Raw genomic sequence first — 16047 nt, forward strand, 5'->3', positions numbered from 1 at the left:
GATGTTGTAAGCAAGCGTGGACTTTGTAGAGCCACGTCTTTTCAAAAATCCCAAATAGCCGTGGTGGTGCTCACTGCGCTCAGCAGGCAGAGGGAGGCAGATCTCAAGAGTTTGAGGCTAGCTGCATCTCCATAGTGATACTTTTGTTTTAAGACAAGGACAACAACAAAAACATCTCCAACTCCTAAACCTAGTAATGGTGATGATGATTTAAAAAAAAAAACAACTCAGAATTATAATATAAAATGCTTCTTTTTTAGTTAAAACTCTATCAAAGAAGTAAACTCTATAAACTATCCTGATTTTTGTACCAGACACTGATAAACACTTCTTAAGAATTAAATTGCCAGGCTTGGTGGCTCACACCTAGATACTCCATCCAGCCTTACAGGGCTGAGGTAAGAGGATCTTGAGAGTTCAAAGCCAACCTAGGCCACATCATTCCAGGCCAACCTTGGCTCCAAGTGAGACCCTCACCCTGTCTCAACCTCCCAACCCTCCCACCCTGAAGCAATAAAGCCTGCAAATTATAAAATTCAATGTTGTCAGCTCTCAAAATTTGGATGAAAATGAAGGATACAATCAAGGGGAAATTTGCAAACCAGATGTCTCTTTAGACAGATATGACTTTAAACAGACAGTCTCAGAAGACTGTCCACATTGTTTTATGTCTAAACGAGACCTTTTCCGTCCTTAATTACACAGGGAGGTATATAACTCCCGGAATGAAGCCTGGCCTTTAGCTCAGTGGAAAATTCCGTTGCTGATTTGAGAGTTGAGCTTTCTTTTGGCTGCCAGGGAAATGGTAAACACTCTGGCTGCCTTCTCTCCACAAGCCCAGGCTCTCTATTTGCACAGTGTAATTCTCTAACAACGACCATGTTTTTCTCCCGTTCCTGCTGCTCCACTGTAACTTTGCCATATATCCCTCTGGTGGGCATAGTACCTTTAAAAATATTTTAGGATTTATTTATTGTTATCATGTAGTTTTAAAAATAATTTATGGATTTTAATTTTATGGTGTTTTGCCTACATGTATTTCTGTGTGAGGATGTCAGATCTTAGAGTTAGGGACAATTGTGAGCTGTCATGTAGGTGCTGGGAACTGAACCCTAGATCCTCTTAGAAGGGCAGTCAGTGTTCTTAACCACTGACCCATCTCAACTGTGAGCTACCATGTGGGTGCTTAGAATTGAACCCGAGTCCTCTGGAAGGGCAGTCAGTGCTCGTAACTAATGAGCCATCTCTCCAGTCCCCATTTTCTCTCTCTGTCTCTTCTTTTTTTTTTTTTTTTTTTTGGTTTTTCAGGACAGGGTTTCTCTGTATAGCCCTGGCTGTCCTGGAACTCACTTTGTAGACCAGGCTGGCCTTGAACTCAGAAATGTGCCTGCCTCTGCCTCCCAAGTGCTGGGATTAATGGTGTGTGCCACCATGCCCGGCAGATTTGAGGTTTTGATCAATTTCCTTAACCCCCATCATCCCCAAACCCAGGCTGTGGTAACTACCATTTGTCTGCTCCAATGAGTCCATGTTTTTAGATCCTGCCAGTAAGTGTCATCATGTCACTGTATCTGGCTTATTTTACCTAGCTGTAAGATGTCCTTTAAATTCACCCAAGTTGGAAAGGGAAAAGGGGCGGGGGGGCGGGGGGAGGGGGGATTTGGAAAAGTTGTATCTTTGGAAACTTTTCTTAGCACCTAAGTTTTTCCATATGGGAGACCTGAGTGGTCTCTTAAAAATGTAAACGTGTCCCAGTGAAGGAAGCAGGAAGTTTGGGAGATTAAAATCTTCCTTAACTAAATTCTAGACTCAAGGGCAGTCTGGGCTACCTGAGACAGCCTCAAAAACAAGTTAAAATTGTGGTCCCAGTGAAATGGGTCAACAGTAAAGTGGCTTGCAAGGAAGTGAGTCAACAGGTAAAGACGCTTGCCCTGAAACTCAACAGTAAAGGCTCCCGCAGGGAAGTAGTAGGTCAACAGGTAAAGACGCTAGCAGCTGAGACGGATGACTTCAGTTCAGCCCCTGGGATCCACACTGTGGAATGATAGAATGAACTCCCACAGGCTGTCCTCAGCCCTCCACATGAGGCCAGGACACTCATGCGGAACCCCTCCATACACAGAAATGCACACAAAACGAAACAAAATGGAATCATTTCTTAAAAGCGTAAAAAGTAACAAATCGTCTCATTCTTTCTATAAAAATCCTACAGTCTTCGGTATTCCCCAAAACATGGAAAATAAAAAAAGGCACACCCAGGGCTCAGATCGTGGATAATTAGTCAATTGCAAGTCAGGGCAGGGAAACAGGAGACTAGAATGTCTCGTTGTGTCTGGAAAGCAGAAAGGGATTTTCTTTTTTTTTTTTTTTCAAGTGTCAAGAAGCTTGCAAAGATCCAGAATCAGAATGTGAGCTGTTCTGGAGAAGACAGATTCTGAAAGTAGCAAATTATAAACAAGCCCTTAATTAAGTTAAAACCCACAAAATCAGCATGGAAGCAATTAAGGTGGGATAAGAGAAGACAGAGACTTAGAGAAGAATTCTAACAGAGATGCATCCAGGGACGTGGGGCCAGAAAGCCATCATGTGTCATCTCGCGTGCAAGAACTAAGGAAACGGTAATCGGTGCTTACTGAACCTGTATTTGTGGGGCCAGTGAGCTGGCTCAGAGGATAAAGGAGCCTTCAGCCAAGTTTGACGATGTAAGTTCCACCTCCAGGACCTGCATAATAGAAGAAAATAAAAAATTGACTCCTGCACGTTGTCCTCTGGCCTCCACGTGTGGCCTATGGCATATGCCTGTCTACTCATATTTACAAGTGTAAGATTTTTTAAAAGTAAAATGAGAATGCCATGCATGCATACAAATTATTTTGGTCATACTCATTCCCCAATGTAACTCCTCCAGATTTACCCTCTACCCTACCCTTCCCTTTCAAACTTTATTTAAACATTTATGGGGGTGGGGGGAGTAGATAGGTGGCTGTACACAAGTGAGCAGGTGACCAAGGAAGGCAGAAGAGGACATTAAATCCCCTGGTGTTGGAGTTACAGGCAACTGTGAGTCCCCACTATAGGTCTTGAGAATCACCCTTTGGTCCTCTGGAGGACCAATTAGGATAATTTTACGGAGTAAGCTCTCTCCTTCCATCTTTATTCAAGGTCAGATTGAGCTCAGGCTACCAATGCTCTTGAGTCTTTCCTTCAGAGGCCTCTACCCTTTTAATAGCCCCTTGATTACAATATGTCCCACCCCTACCCTCATGGGTGTGAAGCCAAACACTGGAGAAAAATATGTAAATAAATCTTTGTTGTGCAAAAGTAGAAAGAGAAACAATATTTACACAGGTAATTGACAATGAGGGAAAATAGTAACTTCATCAAGCCAGGGGACAAGTTAGACAGTATCAAGGCCAATAGCTCCAATGTTGGGTCAAAAAAAATATGCCATAAGCTTATTGTTTATTTATTTACTTACTTGCTTACTTGCTTACCTTTGAGATGAGGTTTTTCCCGTAGAGCTCTGGCGGTCCTGGAACTCACTCTGTAGACCAAGCTGGCCTTGAATTCAGAGATCTGTCCGCCTCTGCCTCCCAAAGGCTGGAATTAAAGGTGTGAGTCACCACTTCTTGGCACGGCACAAATTTACAAAAGGATGAACTGAGAAAGAGACAAAGACACACATGCACCAAGATGAAACTCTTTGAGAGTCGGGAATCGTCAGACAGATCTAGGTTGACAGACATTCTACAGCCCACTCTGTATTCCTCAACAATGCCAGCATCAAGCCTGGGGGGCTGATGAATTCAAGGCCAGCCAGGTCTGCAGAGTGGGACAAACAAACAACCCCTTCCCCCAAAAAATTATGTCAATGTCTGTCTGGCTCTTTGAGATGCCTCGGCATGTAAAGTCACTTGCAGGGAAAGCCTGGTGGCCTGCAGTCAGTTCTCAGACTTTAGTAAAGGCAGAAGAAAAGAACTTATCTGTAAAGTCATGTTCCGGCTGCTCTCCTCTGTTTTTTTAATGTAAATGTCAGTATTGGGAACCCGTAAGCCAGAAATCATTACAGGTTAAAGAAACACAAGAAATGAAACAGTGACAGAGTATATCAATGTATAACCCGATGTGACACAGGAAAAAAAAAATTGACAACCATAAATTGTTGGAGTACTTTATATGTGAACATGGACTGCATAGATTATAATGCTGTAAATATTAAATTTAGGTTTGCTTTCTAAAATGATTTTTTAAAGCTGGGCAGTGGTGCACGCCTTTAATCCCAGCACTCTAGGAGGCAGAGGCAGGCAGACCTCTGAATTCAAGGCCAGCTTGGATTACAGAGTAAGTCTCAGGACAGCCAGGGCTACACAGAGAAGCTCTGTCTCAAAACACAAACAAAATTTTTTTTAAAAAAATGTATGTGTCTGTATGTATATAGTGTGTCTGAGTATGTGTGTGTGTGTGTGTATGTCTGAGTATGTGTGTGTGTGTGACTGCAGAGGCCAGAAGAGAGCTTCAGTTTCCCCTGCAGGCAGTTGGAGGCAGTAACCCATATGGGAGTTTGGAACCAAACTCAAGTCCTCTGGAAGAGTAGCCAGTGCTCTTAATGGCTGAGCCATTTCTCTGGCCTCTTTTTTTCTGATTGATTGATGATTGACTGATTGATGATTGATTGATTGATTGACTGAGATCTGTGTGTCTCTGCCTCTTGAGTGCTGAGACTAAAGGCATGAGACACTGTGCTAGGCTTTATTTATTTGTTTGTTTATTTTGAAACAGGGTCTGGTGTATTCTAGGCTTTCTTCAGGCCAAAGTAGCCAAGGATGACTTTGAACTTCTGTCAAGTCTGGAGTTCTAGGCTTGGGGCTGAATGCCACTGTAACCTGTTTTTTCTGTGCTGGGAATAGAACCCAGGTCTTTATGTAAGCTAGGCAAGTATTCTACTAAATGGGCTATATCTCCAATGCCAAATAAGTTTTAATATAGGAATTAGATAGGCACTGAATGTACACATGTACATAAATAAATATGTAAATCTTTTCAGAGGCTGGAGAGATGGCTCAATAGTTAAGAGCACTTACTGCTCTTGCAGAGGATCTATGTTCGATTTCCAGAATTTGTGTGCATGTGTGCTTTAAATGACATAGGCACACACACACATATGTGAAATAAATAGATAAATAAATAAAATCTTAAAAGAATTCCAAACAATCCTCAAAACCTAATATATGTATGCACATATGTATGTGCATTTATCTATCTCTATATATGTGTCTCTATATAATTAGAAGTTGTTTTGCCAATTCCCTTTGAAGGATATTGGGGTTTTTCTCTAATCATTTGCCATTACAAGATATGGTGAAGAAGAGAAACAGCTGAGTCAGTAGCTCTCAACCTTCCTGATGCTGCAGCCCTTTAACACAGTTCCTCATGGTATGGTGACCCTCAACCATAAAGCTATTTTCGTTGCTTTTCATAGCTGTAATTTTGCTATTGTTACAAATGCAAATGTAAATACCTGATATGTGCCCTCTGTGAAAAGCTCATTTGATTCTCCACTGCACAGGAAGGTTCTCATCTCTCTCTCTCTAGCACCACAGAGTTTGAATGTAAGGAGTCCCTTTCAAGTGTGTGTGCCCCAAGCTAGTGATGGTGCTTTGGGAGGCTGGGGAACCTTCCGGGGAGAAGCCTAGTTGGTACAAGTGGGTCACTGGGGAAGCCCTTGCTGGTGTACCCAGTGTGGATAAGTCATTTCTGTTAGGCATTTTTCTCACTTTGAGAGAAAAAGAATCTTTTATTCACATTACATCCCAACCAGAAGCACCCACCTCCTCTCAGTCTCACCTTCACAAAATCCCTCCTCCTCCACTTCCTTCCCTTCTCCCCACCCTGAGAAGGGGAAGCCTTCCCTTGGGTACCACCCCACCCTGGGACTTCTAGTCACAGTAGGACTAGTAACGTGAATTTTAAAAATACTAATAAATTATGAGGAAAAAAGAGAAATGTTCCAAATGTCAAAGCATTTCATATTTTAAAAAAATCTAATACAACTGATTTAATTTCATAATTTTATCACATACAACTACAAGGAATGAGGAAGTTTGCCCAGGTTAATAAGTTCCATTTACCTATTCCCTGCTTCACAGTATTTGTCTTTTTTTTTTTTTTTTTTTTGGTTTTTCGAGACAGGGTTTCTCTGTGTAGCCCTGGCTGTCCTGGAACTCACTCTGTAGACCAGGCTGGCCTCGAACTCAGAAATCCGCCTGCCTCTGCCTCCCGAGTGCTGGGATTAAAGGCGTGCGCCACCACGCCCGGCTCAGTATTTGTCTTCATGATATCTATGTATCTATCTATCTATCTATCTATCTATCTATCTATCTATCTATCTATCTATCCATCCATCCATCCATCCATCCATCCATCCATCTATCTATCTATCTATCTATCTATCTATCTATCTTTCTTTCTATGTATGTATCTATCATGTAGATTTTCTTTCTTTCTGAGACAAGGTTCCTCTATGTAACCCTGGCTGTCCTGGAACTTGCTTTGTAGACCAGGCTCAAATAATCAAATAATCTGTCTGCCTCCCTAGTGCTGGGATTATAGGTGTGTGCTCCCACCTCCTGACTCATGAAGATTTTTTTTTTTTTTTTTTGAGACAGAGTCTCACTATGCAGCTCTGGCTGCCCATAAACACTGCACATAGACCAGGCTGCCCTTGAGCTCACAGATATCCATTTGCCTCCAACTCCTGAGTGCTGGGCTTAAAGGTGTGCACTACCATGCCCACCATATTCTGATTTTTTTGGTTTTTCGAGACAGGGTTTCTCTGTGTAGCCCTGGCTGTCCTGGAACTCACTTTGTAGACCAGGCTGGCCTGGAACTCAGAAATCCGCCTGCCTCTGCCTCCCGAGTGCTGGGATTAAAGGCGTGCGCCACCACGCCCGGCTCTGATTTCTTCAATATCAAAATCTTTGTGGGGCTGGCAAAGTGGCTCAATAGTTAAGAGCATTGACTACCCTTCCAGAACACCTAGGTTCAATACCCAGCACTAACAGGGCAGCTTACAACTCTCTGTGACTCCAGTTCCGGGAGGGGGGGGGGCGGTGTCTCATGCCCTCTTCTGGTTCCCTCAGGCAATGCACATATACAGGGCACAAACATATAGGCAAATATGCACATCTATAGGTTAAAAATAAATAAAATACTCTGTGTGTGTTCATATGTGTTCATCAGAGGACAGACAACCTTGGGTGCTGGTCCTTGCCAGACGTCTACCTTTTTTGGGACGAGGTCTTTTGTTTACTGCTACCTATGCCAGGGTACCTGTGAACTTCCTCGAACTTCCCAGTCTCCACCTCCATCTCACTTGCTCTAGGAGCGTTGGGATTTATAAATTCATAAAACTACTTCCGGCTTTACATGGGTACGAGGGATCTTCACTGAGGTCCTCACACCTTGTACAGCAAGCCCTTTACCCACTGAGCCTTCTCCTTAGCTCTGTCCTCTTGATTCTCCAACCTGGGTTCATCCTACTCAGCATTACATCAACTCCCCCTGAAGACATTAAGCTTATTTGCCACTGGATCTGTTCTCTAGCTGCCACCATCTACTCGTTACCATGATATTTTCGAGACACAATGGGCCGGTGCTTTTACAAAAGTAATCTGTGGTGCAGCCCATAAGTTGTAGATAAAAACACAGTTTGAACTGTTTTCATGACTGGGGAAATGGAACAGATGTTTCTTGGTTCTTTTTCGTGCACCATCTGCTTCCTATCCTGAGACGGATGGAGAGCTGCCCCCAGTTACCAAAAGTTGTATTGGAAAGCACCCGTTTTTTTTCAGATCTTTGCATTTTACTGAACAATTGCAGCATCCCAGAGTCACTGGCAATTGGTTTCTGAATGCACAGATCCAGACAGCCTACACCTGCCATTGCCCTTGTCAGATGCTGACCATGGAAATAGCATTCTGTGGGTCATTAAGCAGTGGTTGGGCCTTTTGTTTTATTAATTACCTGTTAGTTCTTCCAGGTGGCTAGGGACTCTTGAGTTTCACTAAAACAGGAGTCCAATGTCAAAACTAGAGAGAAAAGATAAAGAGGGTCACTTCAGACTGATTAAGGGAACAATTCATCAGGAGGCCATTAACATTCTAAATGCATGTATCCCACATAAAGGTGTACCCAATTTTATCAAACAAATGCTATGCAAAGTCATAGACAAACCCTAGTATAATAGCATTAGGGGGACTTCAGTACCCCACTCTCAACAACTGATAAGTCTTCAGAATAGTAGTAGTAGGAGGAGGAGAAAGGGAAGAAGAAGAAGAAGAAGAAGAAGAAGAAGAAGAAGAAGAAGAAGAAGAAGAAGAAGAAGAAGAAGAAGAAGAAGAAGAAGAGGAGGAGAAAAGAAAAAAAGAAAAGAAAAGAAACCCAGAAAAATATGGGGAACTACAAAAGAGCCTGATGTCTTTTGAAACAGGAATAAATAGAACTCGCATGCTTTTGATTCTCTGGGAGAGCTATTGGACTCCTTTTGCGGAGCGGTGTTTCATTTCTTATAGCAAAGAGGTTTTGAAATTGCATTCAAGTGCCTAATAACCTCCTTGGTGAATAAAGGAGGTCCTCCATCAGCCACACAAAAGGAGGAAGGACAAAATGTACTGAATGGTGAATAAGGGACAGAATAATGAGGCTTTCTCCCGCACCTGCAGCAGCTGCCCACCAAGAACCCATCTCTCTCCTTTGAGTCAGCGGCTTGCACTGCTAGATTTTTGCCCCCCCCACCCAATTCAAAAAATGACCCGGAGGTCTTTAGTAAGCACCAAGGGCTTGAGTGGACCAATAAGGGGGTGGCAGAAGAAGACTGAAGGACTTATTGTTGTGGCTATTATTTTTTTAAATAGGATATCTTTTATCTATTCTTTAACAATTTCATTCGAGCAAACGATGCACCTTGGGCATATGCACCCATCTCTCCCTTCCCACCCCAGCACATCATCCCTCTCCACTCCTTTGTGTTCTCCTGCAATATGTAACCCTTTCTGAACCTCGCCACCCACACTCAATCCACTCTGTCCTCACAAGAAGCCTTCCTCTTTCCGCTGCTGGGTACTCAATTCTGTTAGCAACCAGAGAAGGTCACCATGGAAACCACTTGTAGAGCGGAAGGAGTGGGTGGTCAAGAAGGGTGAGGAGAGGGCAGGGAGAGATTCAGAGATTGAAATATTTCAGGCAATATGGTGTGGTTGCAAATACTGGGTCTAGAGGAAGATCAGGTGATGGGTTTAGGATATGTATGTGGATGTGGTATAGAGTATAGACATAGAAGTTCATGGCTAATGCCAAATAATGTGGTGTGTGTGTGTGTGTGTGTGTGTGTGTGTGTGTGTGTGTGTGTGTGCGTGCGGTGTGTGGTGTATGTATGAGTGTGTGGGGTGTGTGTGTGAGTGTGTGTGGTGTGTGTGTGGTATGTGTGTGTGAGTATGTGTCTGGTGTGTGTGTGTGTGTGTGTGTGTGTGTGTGTGTGTGTGTGTGTGCTGTGTGTGGTATGTGGTGTATGTGTGTGGTGTTTGTGTGAGTGTGTGTGTGGTATGTACATGTGGTATGTGTGTGTGAGTGTGTGTGTGTGTGTGTGTGTGGTATTTGGTGTGTGTGTTTGTGTGTGGTGTGGTGTGTGGCTCTTGATATAGGCATGCTTTCCAACCTATGGTAGCGCGACATCCTTACAAACCCCCTCATGCACTGCAAACATTTTACATTGAAAACGTGTATTTAAGAGTCTGGAGAGAGCCAGGTGGTGGTGATGGTGCACACATTTAATCCCAGCACTCTGGGAGGGAGAGGCAGGGAAATCTCTGAGTTCAAGGCCAGCCTGGTTTACCGAGGAAGTTCCAGAACAGCCAGCACTACAAAGAGAAACCCTGTCTTGAAAAACCAAGACACACACACACACACACACAGAGAGAGAGAGAGAGAGAGAGAGAGAGAGAGAGAGAGAGAGAGAGAGAGAGAGAGAGAGAGAGAGGCAGACAGACACAGAGAGACAGACACAGAGAGACAGACACAGAAAGGGAGACAGAGACAGAGACAGAAACAGAGAGGAAAGAGAGAGAGATTAGAAAGATGCCTTAATGGGTAAGAATACTTGCTGTGTAAGGATGATAACTTGAGTTTAGTCCCTAGGTCCCATGTAAAAAGCTGAAGGTAGCCCCATGTGTCTGTAACCTCAGCAACACTGGGGCAGAGAGAGACAGGAGAAGAGTACAATACCCACACACCTCTGGCCTCTGCACCTGTATAGACATATGTATACACCATACCTCCACTACGAAAAGCTGGATTTAATTCATCTAATGAATCTATACCATCCTATTCCACATGCTGGGAGCTCTGTACAACTCCACCTTCGTAAAGCCTCTTTTATAATAAGGTGTTGAATGCCTCGTGCATGCGTGCTATAGACAGGCTAGCTTGTGAAGATACAAGCTACAATATATATTTTAAAAAGTGTTTGTGGTATGGGGATGGATAGCTCAGTGGTAGAATATCTTCCTAGCATGCACAAAATTTTAGGCTCCTTTCTCAATGCACACTTGTGCCTCCCACCACCCCGTCTCTGTCTCTCTGTCTCTCTGTCTCTCTGTCTCTGTCTCTGTCTCTCTCTGTCTCTCTGTCTCTGTCTCTGTCTCTGTCTCTCTCTCTCTCTCTCTCACACACACACACACACACACACACACACACACACACACACACACACACACACTTCGGTAACACCCTATCTGTTGTTTGCTCTCTTAACTGTATAAGTGACTGGGAACTTCAATTCATTGCCACAGCCTAGCAATGCCAAAGTATCATGGTGCATATTAACAGTCAGGAAAAAAAGATCAAAATTCTAAGTACCATTTCTACTGAATGTGTAGCATTTATACTGTAGTGACTAGCTGGCCCACGAGCTCCTGTGGACTCCTCTGTCTCTGTCTCCAGTCTCCCAGTGGAAGCACACATACTACTGTGCCCAGATTTATGTAGATTCTAGGGATCTAAACCCAGATCCTCATACTTGTGTGGTGAGCAATTTATCCACGGAGCCACCTCCCCAGCCTCTGTGTGTGTGTGTGTGTGTGTGTGTGTGTGTGTGTGTGCGTGCGTGCGTGCGTGCGCGCGCGCGCGCGCGCGCATACATGCTGGGATGGGAGCAGAGCCTTTGAAAGCCAGCTACCAACGAAGGAAAACCCCCTCTCACCGATCACCTGGGGAGTGAGACATGGAGACAAGGAGTCTTTTTTTTTTCTTCTCTTCAATCATTCATGCAAACTCTACTCCCCCCCCCCCCATGATCCCAGGACCTCCCAGGACTTGACTTGCTGACTTTGGATCCTGGGAGACAGCAGGGTATGTTGCTGTTGTCAGAGCTGTGCTCGGACATTGTCCAGGAGAATAGCTGAGATGTAGATTTGCGGGGAAGTGTAGGTGTAGTAAAGACTTCCCATCAGACTTCCCTACTATATTCAACTGTTTTCTTTCTCTTTATAAAATCCAGAATCTTAACTTGAAGGACCTCTGAATTGTCACACTATGTCTTACCCCAATATAGTATTCTCCAGAGAAGGTAACATGACCAGATGTTCATAATCTATGTACACATGAACTATGATTGAAAATATACACACATATGTATATGCACATCTATGTACCTGCATCTATAATCACATACATATCTGTATTTATATTATAGCCATATCTGTTTCAGATCAGAATCCCAGGTAGGGGTGCATCAGACTCACAGTTTCCCCCAGCTTGGTTGCTCTGGCATCCATTAGTCTGCTATGGATGCTTAGGAGCATCCTCTGGTGTTAGTGATGTTGACAGGCTCTGCCTGTTGCTATGGAAACTGAAGCTGATAGGAGTGAGGCTGAGAGACACAGGAGACAGAACTTTCCAGATTATAATGTAGGTTAGAATTCCCAGTAGTATTTTGGTGTGGGGAATATTAGACAAAAACGAAAGATCAAGATTCAACCATCTCAGCTGGGTGTGGTGGCACACGCCTTTAATCTCAGCATTTGGGAGGGAGGCAGAGGTAGGTGGATTTCTGAGTTCGAGGCCAGCCTGGTCTACAAAGGAGTTCCAGGACAGCCAGGGCTATATAGAGAAACCCTGCCTCAGAAAGAAAGAAAGAAAGAAAGAAAGAAAGAAAGAAAGAAAGAAAGAAAGAAAGAAAGAAAGAAAGAAAGAAAGAGTCAATGATCTCTAGTTTTTCCATCTAGAAATGGAGAATATGTGTTTCTGGATTTTGATAAGGGTTATAATAAGTGCTACTTGCAAATTGCTTAACCCCATACCTGTCAAAGTATGGGCAGAGTTTGTAAAATAATGTGTTTCAGGCTGCATAGATACCAGAATGGGAGGAGGTGTATTAGTTAGGATTCAGTAAAGGAAGAGAGCTGATAGAAAATATGTACCAGGTCGGGCATGATGGCACACACCTTTAATCTCAACTCTTGGGAGTCAGAAGTAGGTGGATCTCTGTGAGTTTGAGACCAGCCTGGTCTACAAAGCAAGTCTAGGGTAGCCATGGCTGTTACACAGAAAAACACCGTCTCAAACAAAACAAACAAAACAAAATGTGTTAGAAGAGACTTTCTCCTGTTCATTTGCACAATACAACCTGGGTTTCTACGGTGGCAGTCTGGCGAGGCTGAGTACCCAGAGGCTTTAGAGTCCACGAGGCTGGAGGCCTCTGTGGGTCTAATCCTGGCCTGGACAGTTCCTGGGGAGCCACAGGTCTTCAGTCCACATTGGAAAGGCAAAGGAGCTGGGTTCTGATATATATGAAGGACTGAATGTAGTGACAGACATGGTTGGGCAGATGGACTAAAAGACAGACTAGACGAACTTGCCAACAAGGCAGATAAACTCAACAGCAAGGCCTGAAGGCAGTGAGGCAGAAAGCTAAGCTTTTCCCTGGGACCTCCTCATACCTGGCCATCACTGGAAGGTGATGGACCTTCCTGATTCAAGTGGCCTGATCAAGACAAGCTCCCACAGTGTGCCTAGCATCTTACCTCTCACTTACTACAGATCCAGTCAGATTGACAGCCAAGATCATCCTTCACAGAAGGATGAGAAGATTGACAGTTCACTATAATTGCAAATGCAGATTCCCAGGCTGCTTTCTGGACCAGGGAAGGCAAAATGCTCGTCCCACCTTTACCTCCCTTCTACTATCCTGATTTATTTATTTATTTATTTATTTATTTATTTATTTATTTATTGCTACAAAAATTGTCCTGAAGCCTTCCCTCTGTCTGCATCTGTCTCTGTCTCTTTCTGTCTGTCTGTCTTTCTGTGTCATGTGTCTCTCTGTCTCTGTCTATTTCTCTGTGTGTTGTGTGCGTCTCTGTCTCTATCTTTCTGTCTGCCTTTCTGTCTCTATCTCTATCTCTGTCTATCTCTCTGTGTCATGTGTCTCTGTCTCTCTGTGTGTCCTGTGTCTCTCTGTCTCTCTCTGTCTCTCTGTATTTCTCTGTGTTGTGTCTCTCTGTTTCTCTGTCTCTCTCTTTCTGTCTCTGTCTCTCTCTGTGTTGTGTGTCTCTCTGACTCTGTTTCTGTGTCTTTGTCTCTCTATGTCCTTCTGTTGGTCTCTCTGTGTCATGTGTCTTTGTCTCTGTCTGTCTTTGTGTGTTGTGTGTCTCTCTGTCTCTGTCTTTCTGTCTATCTCTGCTTCTCTCTGTCTCTCTGTATGTCCTGTGTCTCTCTGTCTGTCTTTTTGTCTGCCTCTCTGTCTCTGTCTGTGTCTCTCTCTGTGTGCCTCTCTGTCTGTCTCACTCTGTGTCTTTATCTCTGTCTCTGTCTCTCTCTCTCTCTCTCTAACACACACACACACACACACACACACACACACACATTACTTTCTGCTCACTGCAGGATAAAGTAATGGCACCAGGATGAAGATTTTTCTCTGACTCTCCCTGCATTCCAAGCCCATTCCAATGTCCAGTACAGTAGATATTTTATGTGCACAGACATGACTCAGTATCCATGGTGGATATGTCCTAAGACTCCTGAGTGTGCTACAATCCACACATATTCAAGCCCTTTATATAAAGTGGCAGTGTTTGCAGATATTACGCATATGGATTTTTTCCTACAGTTATTTATTTTGTGTGTTTGTATGGTGTCTGTTGCAGGGTGCACACGTGCAATGGCACACTTGAGGAGGTCAGGGGATGGTATTCAGGAGTCTCTTCTTCCACCATATGAGACCTGGGGAGTGAACTCAGTTCATCAGGCTTGAAAGCAAGTGCCTTGACTTACCAAGACAGCTCTTCAATCTCACATTTATTTTAGTCAACTTTAGATTAATTCTAGTACCTAATACCATGTAAGTTCTATGTAATAGTAATTACACTGTTGTAGGAAGTTCTGACCCTTCAAAAATACCTATGTCCTTTCATTCAGGATGTGACTTTTTTTTTCTAATTTGTTTTGAGACAGGGTCTCACTGTGTAGCCCTAACTGGACTTGAACTTGTTATGTAGACCAGGCTGGCTTTGAACTCACAAAAACTCTGCTTGTTTCTGCCTCCCAAGTGCTGGAGCTAAAGGTGCATACTTCTGAATGTTTTCAATGCAGATCTTGTTGCATCTATGGAGATGGAATCTATGGCTTGACGGGTAGAATGGACTGGGAAAGAGAGGGTATGTGTGTGGAGGGCACAACATCAAAGAGAGGTGGCTGGGTAAGGTGCAGGAAGCAGAGATCCAGAATTCAGAATTCAAGCAGAGTCCCTGTGAAGAGGGGAAGAGAAATCCAGGCTGCTGAAGCCTACTGGGTGAGGAGGTTGCCCCTGTGTTCTCAGACATATGGACGAGCAAAGCAAACATCTTCAGTTCAGATGTCCGTGATGCCCCGAAAGGTGCATGCACATTATACAAAGCCCCAGCATGTCCATAAAAGACATTTTCAATATCTATGTATGTGCATGTGCGCATGCTTGCAAACACCACGGCACAGGCTCAGAATACACAGGAGAGCTTCTAGGTGTTAGATGGGTCCTAAAATCTTCCGTAGATTAGCAGGCTTGGCGGCAAGTGTTTTCATCAACAGACCCATCTGGCCCCCCACTCCTCACTTGTCTTTCTTTTTTGAGGCAAGTCTCAAGTAGCGCAGGCTGGCTTCAGACATGCTATATAGCTGAGAATAACTGTGAACTCCCGATCAACCTGCTTCTACTTGGCTGGTGTTCGGATCACAGGTACTCACTACCATCCATGGTTTATGTAGTGTTAGGACTGAACCCAGATCTTCATGCCTGCTATCACAGTATTATTGATCCTTATGTGTGGTTTTGTGTGGTCACCTCATCTGAGAAGCAAGCATCTTTAATGAGGCATTGTGGGATTTCCTTTCACCTATACTGTGTTCCTGTTCTTGTGACAATACCAGCAGCAAAGAGTAAGTGCAAAATTAATATATTAATTTAACCAGGCCAGAGTGATGGCTTGGCCAGTAAAGACATTTGCCACCAAGGCTGACTGGCTGAGTTTGATTGCTTTAACCCACATGGATGGTAGAAGGAGAGAGAGAAAACTGACTCAAACAGCTGTCTTCTGACTCTCATACGCTTGCAATATATATACACACACACACTAATATAGCTATGTACACCAGGGATAGTGGCCCATTACTGCAATCCTAGAACATGGAAAGCCAGAGCAGGAAGATTGTCATACATTTGAGGTCAGTCTGGGCTATATAGCAAGATCCTATCTCAGCAACAAGAATGGACTTATCTTTGTTAATCATTCATAATCTTTGAGTGTGAGGGACAGATAAATGACTTAATCATGAATGAATAAAAAGAAGAAACAAATAGCAATTACATTGCTGGTTCTTTGGGCCGGCTTGAGATCTCTGCCTGGGATGACAGAGACCAACACAGACCTGTACTCTCCCTGCCTTCTGCAGAGGCCTTGTCTGGTGATGCATTTTAATTACATAAAAGTCTAAGGGCTGGAGTGTCAGGCTCTGTCT

At 43.7% G+C, this 16047-nt stretch overlaps 1 protein-coding gene across 5 annotated transcripts in view; it reads right to left on the reverse strand.

Annotated features, from left to right (window-relative positions):
• The window catches only part of LOC110297661 (ubiquitin carboxyl-terminal hydrolase 29), a 319430-nt gene that overhangs the window by 113717 nt on the left and 189666 nt on the right, over positions 1-16047 (reverse strand). For 4 of the 5 annotated variants that reach the window (XM_085842367.1, XM_085842365.1, XM_085842363.1 and 1 more), the window contains exons 3-5: positions 8023-8087; positions 3495-3660; positions 2639-2722 (exon numbers count right to left, since the gene is read on the reverse strand). The gene's annotated coding sequence lies outside the window, so the exon portion shown is untranslated. Of the gene's footprint in view, positions 1-2633; positions 2723-3494; positions 3661-8022; positions 8088-16047 lie in introns of all 5 variants that reach the window. The other variant, XM_085842366.1, reaches the window with a different exon arrangement.

Source organism: Mus caroli, unplaced genomic scaffold, assembly GCF_978045245.1.
Source record: "Mus caroli unplaced genomic scaffold, Mus_caroli_1 scaffold_8, whole genome shotgun sequence".
Taxonomy (NCBI): domain Eukaryota; kingdom Metazoa; phylum Chordata; class Mammalia; order Rodentia; family Muridae; genus Mus; species Mus caroli.